The 12,643-nt window shown below is 50.3% G+C and overlaps 1 pseudogene; it reads right to left on the bottom strand.

The window, feature by feature from the left end:
• Positions 1-335: 335 nt before the first annotated feature.
• LOC130706409 (nuclear RNA export factor 2-like) lies at positions 336-7,637 on the bottom strand (annotated as a pseudogene).
• Positions 7,638-12,643: the final 5,006 nt, after the last annotated feature.

The following is a 12,643-nucleotide window of genomic DNA, read 5'->3' as shown; positions in this document are numbered from 1 at the left end:
TTTCCTGATTAGCTGGACTGCAAGCTTAGTCATGGATATGGCTTCAGTTAAGAGAAGAGAGGTAACAAATATGAGGAGGATGAAAATGACATCTAAAGGCTCATTTGCAGAGTTTTGTTCTCAAGATCCCAGGTCAGTGGATGAGGGTCTCATCTCAAAATTCATCTGGAATCTTGCCCTTGGGCTGAAGAAAGTAAAGAGAAAGAATTGGGATGTCAGCAGAGCCAGCAGCCGTTGAGTTTCAACCCCAGGGCACCTGACTTCTGTCCGCCTTCACCTTCCTGAAACCCTAGAGGTCTATTTCTTCTTATCTCTGAATTCTCAGAATTGACTTTTTAATGAGTAAAGAATTTTTTAGTTCTGGTATAGTCCAGTCATTGTACTGAAAGCACCTGTAGTGGGGGAGGATAGATGACCTCCCTTAGGACCAAACTGGAGACACTTGACCACACAACGTCACAGCTAAATCTATGCTACAAGAGCACGCCTTCAAGTTTACCAACATGTATGTACCAGAATGAGCAGATGCCACAGCATGTAATGCTGAAAAAGAAGCGAAAAGGTAAATGCCTATCAATAATAGCTTATGGCTTCCTGGAATTCAATTGTTTAATATATTGATCTTAGAAAGAATAATGTAGCTTCACATATACTGAGAGGAAAGGCTGGTACTAATAATAAACAAAAGAAGTTTCAAAACAGTATATAAGATAGGAAACCTGTATTTTATAATACATGGAAAGGTATTAGTATGAAATTAGGGAATTTCTCACAACTAAACGTTTGTAAGAAAAAAATAGATGTAAAATAATTACCTTCAAGTTCCCATTAATCACCCCTCTACTCCTCCCAGCTCCCTCCTATGCGCACGCAAACCCAGCACTCACTTCTGATTCCACTAGAGGTTCACCTCAGGTGGGGTGGAGGACGCCTGCATGATGTCCTGCTGCTCCTGGGAGAGGGTGTGCATGGAGCTGGAGGTGGGCGTAGGCGCTGGGATGGAGAACACACTCTCGGTCTCACTGGGGCTGGCGTCCCTCACAAACAGCTCGTCATTCACGATGCACAGACTGAAGGAAAAATGGGCCCTCAGACTACGCCTGGATGGACACCCACACCCCCAATATTGACTCTGCTCCCACTGGCACTCAGCAACCAGATTCCTTCCACGCCCCTCCTGTATCTGTCTCCCGGGTTCCTTGGCTGGTACCTCTGCCCCTCCCCACAGAGCCCACCTTTGGAGAGACTGTCCACCACCTTCACTCGATTTATAGGTTTATCCCCAACCCACGGGCAATTTCGCATTTACCCTTTACCACAGCCCAAGGGGTGGACGCTCTGATCCCCATTCTCGGAAGAAGACACTGAGTCACAGAGAGGTCATGTGACTTGACCAAGGTCACACAGCGAGTGAGTGTTGGGTCAAGGAGAGAACGCATAGGCCGATTCCAGAGCCCATGCTCTTCTTAACCACTAGGCTGGACTGCTCCTGGGATCTCCCTGCTGGCTTTCCACAATACCGAGTAAACCTAAGGTCTGCGCCACCGCATTCCCACGCCCCTGAGCGCAGGCGGGGATGGGCATTCCCGCTCACAACAGGGCTCTCACCTGGAGTAGCTGGCAGGGGTAGCGATGAAGGTCCGGGTGAAGGCACGCACACAGCCCTGAGAACTTCCTTCCACTTCAACAGCAAACAAACAACAGTACCCCTTAGAGCCACACGTGCTGTACACGCTCACACGGCGGTCCCCAGTCAGGCTGTGACTTCACACTGATGCTGAGAGGGCAGTTGTTCACGGGGGCCAGGGTGTCGGGAATCAGGAGGGCAACTATAGGAGCAGTCTGCGCCCAGTGACAGGGCCCCTGACAACCACTACACAGGTTCACGGGATGCGTTTTTCACAGCCGCCCAAGAGGTGGATACTACTACCCCATTTTGCAAATGAGGAAACTGAGAGGTTAAGTAACGGCCCAAGTTCTCAGAGTGAGTATCTGGGATGAGAGCCACCAAACTCCACAGCCTGTGTCCCCAACGCCCAGGGTGTGCAGGGCAGACAGGCATGGACACAGCTCAGACCTGGATTGTCTGTGGGAAGCCTGAGGGCTGGAGAACACAGTGGGGAAGGGGAGGGGAGGGGAGGAGAAGGGAAGGGAAGGGGTCAGGGAAGCTGGGTGGTTCTGGGAGTGAGCCTGGCCAGGGGGAGGCAGCAGTGGGGCATCTGGGGTGGGGATCTACACACACTCACCTTCCTTGAACACCCCGCTGACGGAGAAGCAGAGCATCGTTTCCTGAAAGGGAAGAGCCCAGGCGCCCAGTCACCACCTGCACCTCCTACCCACCTGCGGCTTCCTGGGCCCGCCCGAGGGAGGAAGCAGGCGCTCACCGTCTGGGACCACGTGTCCACCACGAAGGAGCTTAAGTCATGCTGAGTCTTGGGCAACACACAGAGGGTGTGCACAATGACACGATTTGTGTGCTTCAGCAGCTGGACCCGCAGGTCTGTGAGGGGAGGGGAAGCGAGCGAAGGTCAGGGGCTGCCACGCCCTGGGCCCTATGATTGACCCCTTCACCGCCCTTTCCCACCCAGTCTTCCCATCACACACTCACGGGGGTCCGTGAGCTTCTTCATATTCCGGCTGTCCTTGAAGTACTCGCACAAGCTGCTTCTAGGAGACAAAGAGCAACAGTGGGTGGTGGGTGTTTGCAGGAGCTGGCCTGTGTCTGCTGGGGAGGCACACGGCCCAGGAGCAGAGCCTGTGCTGTGATACTCACGGGGCTGGGTCCTCGGGGTGGAAGGGAATGGTCAGGGAGAAGCAGGCCTGCTCGTGATAAGCACCCACGAGACCCTGTCGGTCTCCACAGTCATGGATCAAGTAGTACCTGAGGGGGAGCAATGAGGACAGTCTATCTCTGTGGTCTGGACCTCAAATGAGACTTGGAAACTCCCCTGAGCAGACCTGTGCTTAGGTGGCCTCACCTGTCCTCGCCCTCTCCCCCTTGCTCAGCTTCCCAGAGGTACTTACTGCTGCAGGAATTGCAGGACTAGGCTCTTCAGCTCATCGCATCCAAAGTAGCTGCCCTGGAATCAAAAGGCATTTGAGACTATGCAGTGGATAAAGCCTCCCTGCAACACCCCAAATGTCGTTTGATCCTCTTCCTCACCTTGCAGGGCTTTAATACGCAGGGAGTGTCAACGTCAACAGTAACTGGTGACGGTAACTCCTGGCCATCCTGGAAAAGGGAAGAGGAAGTCAGGAGTGGAGACCAGGGGAGTGGCCCTGGATGATCCGGGAAAAGGATGGGCCCAGGAGGGTGAGGGTCAGAGGTCAGGTGTGAAAGGGCCCTGGAAATTCCATGGGAAAGCTTACACTGGATGTCTTCATCATGAGGTCCTGGAAGTCTCTAGTGTTATATTCAACTTGTGTGTGTGCGTGTGTGTATTTATGGGTATTTTTCCAGCAAGTCTATCCATGTCATTTTCAGGAGTCCATGCCCCCCAAAATGGTTAAGGTTCTGATGCTAATATGTGATCTAGGCAAGACCCAAAGGGCTTGAGGGCAGGTGCAGAGATCACCGACATTCATAAGAGACAATGATTTACGTAGGCACTTACTAGGCGTAATAACTTCGGGAAACGATCTCTGATGGCCCTGTCCAAAACCAAAAATAGAGAAGAGATGGTTGATAGTTCAAGGTTGCAATGCTTCCTTTGAGTGAAAACAGTCATACCATAAACAGAGATCAGTGTGTTCTGGCCCATCCAGCAGCGCCCTTTGCCCACCTCTGCTTCTGATTTTAAGGGTTTTCGGTCCACTTCCCTGTTGAGCACTGAGCATCTGTCAGCTTACTGTCTGAAAGGCACTGTCTCCTCATCTCTCTCAATACCTTCACTTTAATATTCCTTCCCTCCCTCCCTTCCTCTCCTTCGCCTGGGTAGCTTCCACCCAGGCTACTCGCACTCCCTTCTCCAGTGCCACAGGGAGCAGCATTTCAAACCCATACTGCAGGGCTTCCTTCTCCTCCCTTCCTTCCTCCAGGGCCCCACTGAAGGCTGTGGGGAGAAGAGGGAATGGGGTGGGAGCCCGGGGCTCTGCTACCTCACTGGGGGTCCAGCACTCTGGCAAGACCCGGACACCCCCCAGGGATGGCCCAGGATGCTGGGCCAGGGAGGTGAGTGAGGTGGGGCTCAGGGAGGGAGATGGAGGGGATGAAGGCAGAAAGGGAGTGAAGGTAGGAGGGGAGAGATGAGAGAGACATAGGGGCACAGAGACAAGGGAGAGAGAGAAAACAAAGGGAAGGGAAAGGAGCTCTCCCGTGGTCGGGGTCAGGGAAGAAGAGAGAAGAAAGGGGAAACGGCGCCCCTGTTGCGGCTCTTCACCTGCCCCAGAATCGCCCAGACACACCAGGTAGGAATGGAAAATATGCCCATGTTGGGCTGGGGCCCCACTGGATGCTGGTTGAAACTTTGTCACCTGTGTGAGTTCAGCCAGACTTGGGCATGGGAACCAGGGCCGCCATGGGGGCACATCTCCCCCAGAATGAGGAAAGGGTCAGGTCCCAGCTCAGTATGGGGCTGAGGATCCGTGGCCCACTCTTATGATCACCGTCTTCTCTCCTGATGACCCCTGCACCTGTCTGAGTTCGTTCTTTATCTGAGGAACCGTACCTGTCTCAGGCTGCCCAGGGCTCCTGTGAAGGACCAGATGGGATGACGTGACGTGTGCAGGGAGGGATGGAAAGTGCCCCTGAGAGCCCTGTCCTTCTGTCTCCTCTACCACCTCTGCCCTCTGCCTTCCACTCCTGCCTCAGGAAGCCCTCTGATCACTGGCGGGGGCCCACGTCTGGCCCCTTGACTCAAGGAGCCCTGCTTTTTCCCAAGGAGGGTCCAGCTCCTGGCATTGGGCCAGCAGAATGGATGTCATGACAGCAGCCACCCACGGCCTCAGCCCTCAGCATGGCGCAGGAAAGCCCCCATGTCAACCTGGGAGACGAGGGGGGACCCCTTTGGAGGAAGGGGAAGAGGGCCCCTCTCAGAACGGGGGAGGCAAACGCCATCTCAGCACGAAGAAGGAAGGCTTCTCTCAGCAAGAGGCCCTGGACTGGAGGACCCTTCTCAGTCCAGGGCGCCAGCATCTGGATCAAGGCTGGTCGCTCCTGGTCCTGGTGAGGAGGAGAAGCCCTGCTTCCTGCGGCACACTCTTGGGAGGCCTTGGCGGAACATAGCTGGGCGCAGAGAGCTGGAAACAGACCCCAGAGCCCCTGCAGAGGTGAGCAGGTCAGGGGAAGGAAACTCCTCACCGGTGATAGGCACAGAGAGAGCAGAAGGTGGGGCCTCTGATCCTCCCAGAAGACCAGGGCTGCCACCTTTGGCAAAGGGGCACTGTCACAGATAGTCTAGGCTCCCACGGGTGAAGGTCACCAGGAAGGGTGACAGGGTGTTCACACTGACCTTACATAGGTGGACTGGTCGGGGAAGGTGCCACACAATGGGTTCCCTTGCAGCCACAGCTCTTCAAGCTTCAGCCCTTTAATCTTCCTCAACTCCCACAGATACTTCAGCTGAGAAATATGGGGCGGAAGAGGGAAAAGGAATCCCAGGGAAAGAGGGACATCCGGCTCTCTGCACCCCCAGCCCCCTCCCTCCCCCACAGGTACCTTCACCTGCCTCCTGTCATCACTCTGATGGCCACTAACACGCCCCCTCCCCACTCTCAACCCAACTTTGATCTGGCTCCCTCTTCTCACCTTATTTTTGGAGAGGTTCAGGATCTTGACCGTGGGGGCCATCTGTATAATGTCAGACAGGCCATCCAGCTGGTACAGTTTGTTGCTGCTCAAGTTCAAGGACAACAGCTTTGGGGCAAGAAGAGGTAGAGTGAAGGTTACTATCTAGGACCTTGGAGACAAATCTGCCCTCCACCCCATCTCTTCCACCCCCTACCCTAATACCAGCACTGGGCCTACAGCCTCACCTCAGGGAAATTCTTTTTGATGATCTGCAGGGTGGCAGCCATGCAGTTTCTTCGATTCAGAATTATATCAATATCATGGCCCACCAAGTCTTCAGGAAGGAGAGGGGAGGGAATCAGATGGCTGAGTGGGGTCTGGGGCCAGCACCAGCCCCTCCCACGTTACCATCCCTAAGTCTCCCTCCAAGAAGACCCCTCTGCCCTCGCCCACCCTAGAATTACTGCTGTCAGCCGTACCTGGGTCATTGCGGAGCCTCCGGAGGTCAAGAGCTTGCTGGGAGACATCAAATCGTTTGCTCAAGGTCAGCTGCGGAGAGAGAGATGGAGAGAGCCGCTCTGAGGCTGTGGTGGTGGCAGGGAAATCAGGGGCGAGGGGGACGGGGGGCTGGAGGAAGGAGAGGTGGGTCTGAGCGCTGGCACACAAAATGCCTTGAGTCTGCATTACTTTTAGTTGCTCCATTTCTTCTGGCTTCAACTTATCCCGCACAGAGTAGGGAGCAGCGGAGGGGCTGACAAACACAGGTATCTGCAGGAAGAAGAGGTGGGGTAAGCACCAGGAACTCTAGTTCCAAAGAAGACAACCAGCCCCTGGCCTGTACTCCTTCCTCAGGATGATGTACAGGTAATGCCCGCAACACACACCTTTCGGCTCTCCTCGTCACAAATCTTGTTGCTGACATCCATTAATGCAGAGGCAGTGCTAGCTTCTTGGACAAAGAACTCAGCCCCAGTGTGCATAAAGTGGAACTACAGGGATTGAATGCAACAGCAATAGTATCAGAAGCCAACAGACCCTGCTGAACCAGGTCTCTCTCTCCCCCTTCCCTGTGCCCACGCGTCTGGCTTCGGCATCCTCTCTTACGTCCACTGGAGTGAAGGGGACACTGCAATGGCTCTGGATTGAGTTCATTAGCCATGTCCTGTCATACTTTATCCTGGAAGGAATCTAAGGATGAAAAGAAGGGATGGGAGAGAGGACAGACAACAGGGAATTTAGGCTGGAGGACGAACCTTTTCCTGTTCTTTTCCGGCCTTCTACTGAGCTTGACAGGGTTTCTAAAGAAGGGACCACTGGCATGATTTCTTATGGGTGTGTGTAATATGGATTTCCTAAATACTCTTTCTCTCCAGTCAAGCTCTCTTCCAAATAATCAAGGTGTCAGAGATGATCTTCCTTTTACAAATTTCCAGGAGATCCTACCCAGTGCAGACACTGCTTGCCCCTCAGACAAGGTCTCCAGAGGCTCGACCCTCCATCTCCCACACTCAGCTTGCCAAACTGAGACCTCCAATGTGGAGTTGCTCCATATCCTTGGCAGTAGTTTCCATCTTTGCTCTGAGACAGGCTCCTCCGTTCTCCTCACAGTCAGCCTGTTCCCTTTACACTGCTTCTCTGAATCTGCCCTTAGATGAACAAGATTGTTAACTCCTGGTCATAAAAAGGACAGCTTACAAGCTGTCCCCAGTGAAATAAACCAGCATCTCAACATGAGCCCAACACAACTCTCCCTGACTTTTCTCTCCTGCACATTCCATACATTTTTCAGGATACTCACGGTGACCCTGAACCAGCTCCCTGGGGTTCCATCTTGTGTGTTCTCCCGCATTTCTCTCTCCAGAGGTTTTCTGTTTCCCCACACAGTCATATGCATGTGGCCTTCACTGTCCAATCTCACTGTCCTCTCGTTGCCTCGGATGGTACAGGGAGAGCTGCAGGGGGGATGTGGAGAGAAGGAGGGTGAGTGGCCATACGTGCTAAGAAAGTCTTCTGTACACCCTCGTCTCTTTGACACCAGCACTACAATTAGGATTGCTCAACCATTATTTCACTTCTAGCATGCTTCAGTTTTGCAGTGACAGAAGAAAAACAAGTCCACGGAGAGTGAGAGAGGTGCATAGTCCCAGGGGCTGCTGTGTACAAACCCTGCTGCCTGGTCACTTACTGTCTTACTTCGGGGTCCTCCTGGACATCCCTCTTCACCACGTTTCCATCATCCTCCTGGAGGTGTGAGGGCTGAGGCTCACCCCCACCGTGTTCATAATGACGGCTCCTCTTGCCAGAATTACCTGGGAAAGAACTACAACGTTTCTTTCTTCCTTGAGGTGGTCTACCACCATCACTGTATTCTGAAAAGAGGAACAAAAATACAGGTTTGAAGACACATCTCTGGTGCACTTACCACATACCATGTCTTAGGCTAACAGGATGGTAGGGCAGGCACAGTGCCAACCTGGCCTAAGGGACCAATCCCACAAACCTCAGAAAGGACACTCTTCTGCCTGTGCAGAGAGGACAGCCTTATCCGACAGATGGCACTATCAGGGGAAGAATCGAGGAGGAGCAGGATGAGGAAGAGGAGGACAAGGAGGAGAAAGAGGGAGGAGAAGGAGGAGGGAGGAGAGGGCAACTGCGTTGAAACTTTTAACACAGTGGAGCAGGACTGATAAGGAACCGAGGTGTATGCGTCCATGGGTTAGACTGGACACCAGTCATATATGTACCAGGAAGGCACCTGAATCTTGCCTTCTCTCAGGACTTTCCAACAACCACACCAATACCTCTCTCGTGCTTCCCAAATCCAATCAGCCACCACACCGATTCCACTAACAACCAGCAAGCTAGCTGGACTTCCTTTGCCAGTGCACTAGGAGCTTTACTGTCAGGTGGCACTGATGTCACAGCCTCCTGAACTGTCTCCCTCCCTCCAGCCTTGCCCTGAACAATACTCTGTTTGCAAGAGCCAGGGTGAGCTCTCTTTTGGGCCAGCCTGAAATGCCTTTCAGCTCAGCAGGCAACTCTTCCTCACTTCAGCTCTTCTGTAACAAGGGTGTGAATGATAACCTGGAATGATGTGTCAGCCACCATTTCCAAGTGTTTAGGGATTCTTCTTTTTGCTTTCTATTACTGGTTTCTAATTTGATTCCATCGTGGCCAGGGAACACACTCTGGGACATTTCAATTCTTCTTCTTCTTTTTTTTAAATAATTTAATTTCTTTATTTATGTCTGCGTTGCGTCTTCGTTGCTGCACACAGGCTTTCTCTACTTGCGGCTAGTGGGGGCTACTCTTCGCTGTGGTGCACGGGCTTCTCGTCGCGGCGGCTTCTCTTGTTGCGGAGTTTGGGCTCTAGGCACGTGGGCTTCAGTAGTTGTGGCACGCGGGCTCAGTAGTTGTGGCTCGAGGGCTCTAGAGCACAGGCTCAGTAGTTGAGGCGCACGGGCTCAGCTGCTCCGCGGCATGTGGGATCTTCCTGACCAGGGCTCGAACCTGCGTCCCCTGCACTGACAGGCGGATTCTTAACCACTGCACCACCAGGGAAGTCCCTCAGTTCTTGTTGAATTTACTGAGGCTTGTCTGATGGTCGAGGAGATGGTCTAACTTGGTGAATGTTACAGAGACCCTCGGGGAAAAACCTGTACTCTGCTGTTGGTGGGCGGACTGTTCTATTTATGTCATGAAGATCTCGTTAGTTTCCTGTGTTATTCAGGTCTCCTATATCCTTGCTGATTTTCTCTCTGGTAATTCTGTCACTTGCTAAGAGGGAGGTGGGTGTGGAAGGCCCCCACTATAATTATAGATCTGGCTCTTTCTCCTTTCAGCTCCACCAGTTTTTGATTCATGTACTTTGAGGCTCTGTTGTTTGGTGCATACACATTTAGGATCTTTATGTCTCCCTGGTGTCCTGATCCTTTCATCATTCTGTAAGGCCTCTCTTTGGCTCTTGTTCATTTTCTTTGCTCTGACATCTACTGTATTGGATACTGAAGCCACAGGCACGCTTAGAAAGTGTCCTGGTTATACCTCACCTTTCATTCACTCCTAGGAGTTGTGTTGTTGTTCACCCCTCCGCCCACAAATTCTCCCCTCCAACATATCTAATTCACCATGGGAAAAGATTTGGAAGTTTTTCGGCACCTGCAGAAATAAGATCGTGTCAATTCTCTTCCCCATAGGTGGATTCACTAAGGGTATTTTATTTTTAACACATTCCACTGAAACAGGGAACCAGCAGATTATCATACCAGTGGCTTGTGGGGAGGGAGGATTATGGTAATTACACTGTTAGAAACCAGCTTCCTTTGGGTTGTAATACTTAAGGCTCTCTAGGTTTGTGGGCTGTGCCTTTTGTACATTAACTATTCCATGTTGTCTCAGGGCACGCTTACGAGTAAAGATCCGTCCAGGGCTGATCACTCCACGATGGAGTGATTACGACCAGGCCTCAGATGAACTCCTCTGAGGAGCCGTTGCTTTCCCTGTGTGGCCCGCTGTCAGGGCAGTCCTGCTACTCACAACCTTGGGACTTTCCCTGTGTGGCACTGGAAGTGAAAGTAAACACAGATAGGGCATTGGACCCACAAATGCCACTTGCTCGGTCCCCAAACCTCGGAGGGGGCCTGGCGTGCTCTCTTTCTCCCACACTCCACATCCAACTGGTCAGGAAATTCTCTCGGCCCCTCTCTCAAAGTATGTCCAGAAGCCAGCCACTTCTCACCACCTCCATTACCACCACCCTGGCCAAGATACCAACATCTATCTCCTGGACTGTACTGCTGTCCAGCTGGCCCCTCTGCTTTCATCCTGGCTCCCTTACCTGTCTGCTTTCAACCCAGCAGCAGAGTGCAAGTCAAATCATTTCACTCCTCTGCTCAACACCACATAACAATGGTTTGAAGCCCACCAACATGTTCAAAAGCCAGGAGTTCATAATGATACTCATCAACAATAGCAACAACAAAGAGGAACCTTATTGGTGACCTTTGGAGGATGCCAGGCAACCAACTCGTTTTCAGGAAAATCCAGCAATGAAAGGGAAAAATTCACATTTTAAAGGGAGCAGTAAGGGCATGTGGTCTATGTATGGTGTATAGGAAGAGCCAGAGTCATTTGCAAGAACCCACATTCCTTCAGAAATAACGTTGCCAAGGGGAAAGCGTAGAAGGGGGCCAGCTAACAAATACCGCAGTCCCCCGGCTGACCAACTATGTCGGGTGCCTAAACAGGGCTAGAGACCTCCCTCATCAAGGTGATTCAGACACAAGCAATCTCACACATCGCCTTGTCAAGTACTTGATAGAATAATCCAGTGAAGCCTTGTGGTCCTGGGATTTACTTTGCTGGGAGATATTTGAGAACTGATTAAATCTCCTTCCTCATTAATCGATCTGTTCATATTATGTATTTCTTTACGATTCAGTCTTGCTAGATTGTCTGTTTGGGGGACTTTATCCATTTCTTCTAGGTTTTCCAATTTGTTGGCATACAATTATTCACAGTATTCGCTAATAATCCTTTTAATTTCTGTAGCATCAGTTGTAATGTCCCTCTTTCATTTCTGATTTTAATTATTTGAGTGTCTTCTATTTTTTTTTCTTAGTGAGTCTAACTAAGGCGTTTGTCAATTTTGTGTAGCTTTAACAAAAAGCCAACTCTTAGTTTCATTTACTTTTCTTCTATTGTTGTTCTATTTCTTCTCTATTTCATTTATCTCTGCTCTTATATATCTCCTTCCTTCTGCTAGTTTTGGCTTTAGTTTATTCTTCTGTTTCTAATTTCTTGAGGTGTAAAGTTACGTTGTTGATTTGAGATCTTTTGTCTTTTCAATGTACACATTTAAAGCTATAAACTTCCTTCTTAGCACACCTTTGCTGCATCCCATAAGTTTTGGTATGATGGACTTTCATTTTAATTTGTCTCAAAGCAGTTTCTAATTTCCTTTGTGACTTCTTCTTTGACCCATTCATTCTTTATGAGTGTGTATGGAGACTCCAAAAAAAATGAAAACTACAACTCCCATATGACCCAACAATCCCACTTCTGGGTATATATCCAAAAGAACTCAAAGTAGAATCTTGAGGAGGTACTTGCACATCTATGTTCATAGCAGCACTATTCACAACAGCCAAGAAGTAGAAACAATTAAAATGCCCATCAATGGATAAATGGATGAAGAAATTGTGGTATGTATATATATATATATATATACAATGGAATATTATTCAGCCTTTTAAAGGAAGGAAATTCTGTCATATGCTACAGCATGGATGAACCTTGAGAACATTACGCTAAATGAAATAAGCCAGTCACGAGAAGACAAATACTGTATGATTCCACTTGCATAAGCTTTCTAGGGACTTCCCTGGTGTTCCCGTGGGTAAGACTCCATGCTCCCATTGCAGGGGGCCCATGTTCAATCCCTGGTCGGGGAACTAGATCCTGCAAGCATGCTGCAACTGAGAGTCCGCATGCCACAGCTAAGAAGCCTGCATGCCACAACTGAGTCCACATGCTGCAACTAAGAAGTCTGCATGCCGAAACTAGAGATCCCGCATGCTGCAACAAACAGCCGGCACAGCCAAAATAATAAATAAATAAATAATTTTTTTAAAAAAAGTTGGGAAAACTATAGTAAACAGAGTCCATGGGTTTAAAAAGAAAAGGTATCTAAAGTAGTCAGATTCATAGAAGCAGACAGTAGAATGGGGTTACCAGGGACTGGGGGGAAGGGACAAAGGGGAATTGCTGTTTAATGTGTAGAGTTTCAGAATTGAAAGACGAAAAAGTTCTGAAGATTGGTTTCACAACAGTGTGAATCAACTTAACAGTACTGAACTGTACACTTAAAAATGGTTATGATGGTAAATTTTATGTTACGCATTTTTACCATAATTT

Source organism: Balaenoptera acutorostrata, chromosome X (genome assembly GCF_949987535.1).
Source record: "Balaenoptera acutorostrata chromosome X, mBalAcu1.1, whole genome shotgun sequence".
Classification (NCBI taxonomy): domain Eukaryota; kingdom Metazoa; phylum Chordata; class Mammalia; order Artiodactyla; family Balaenopteridae; genus Balaenoptera; species Balaenoptera acutorostrata.
Note: the sequence above shows the minus strand (reverse complement) of the source record. Positions and strands in the feature narration are given on the sequence as shown.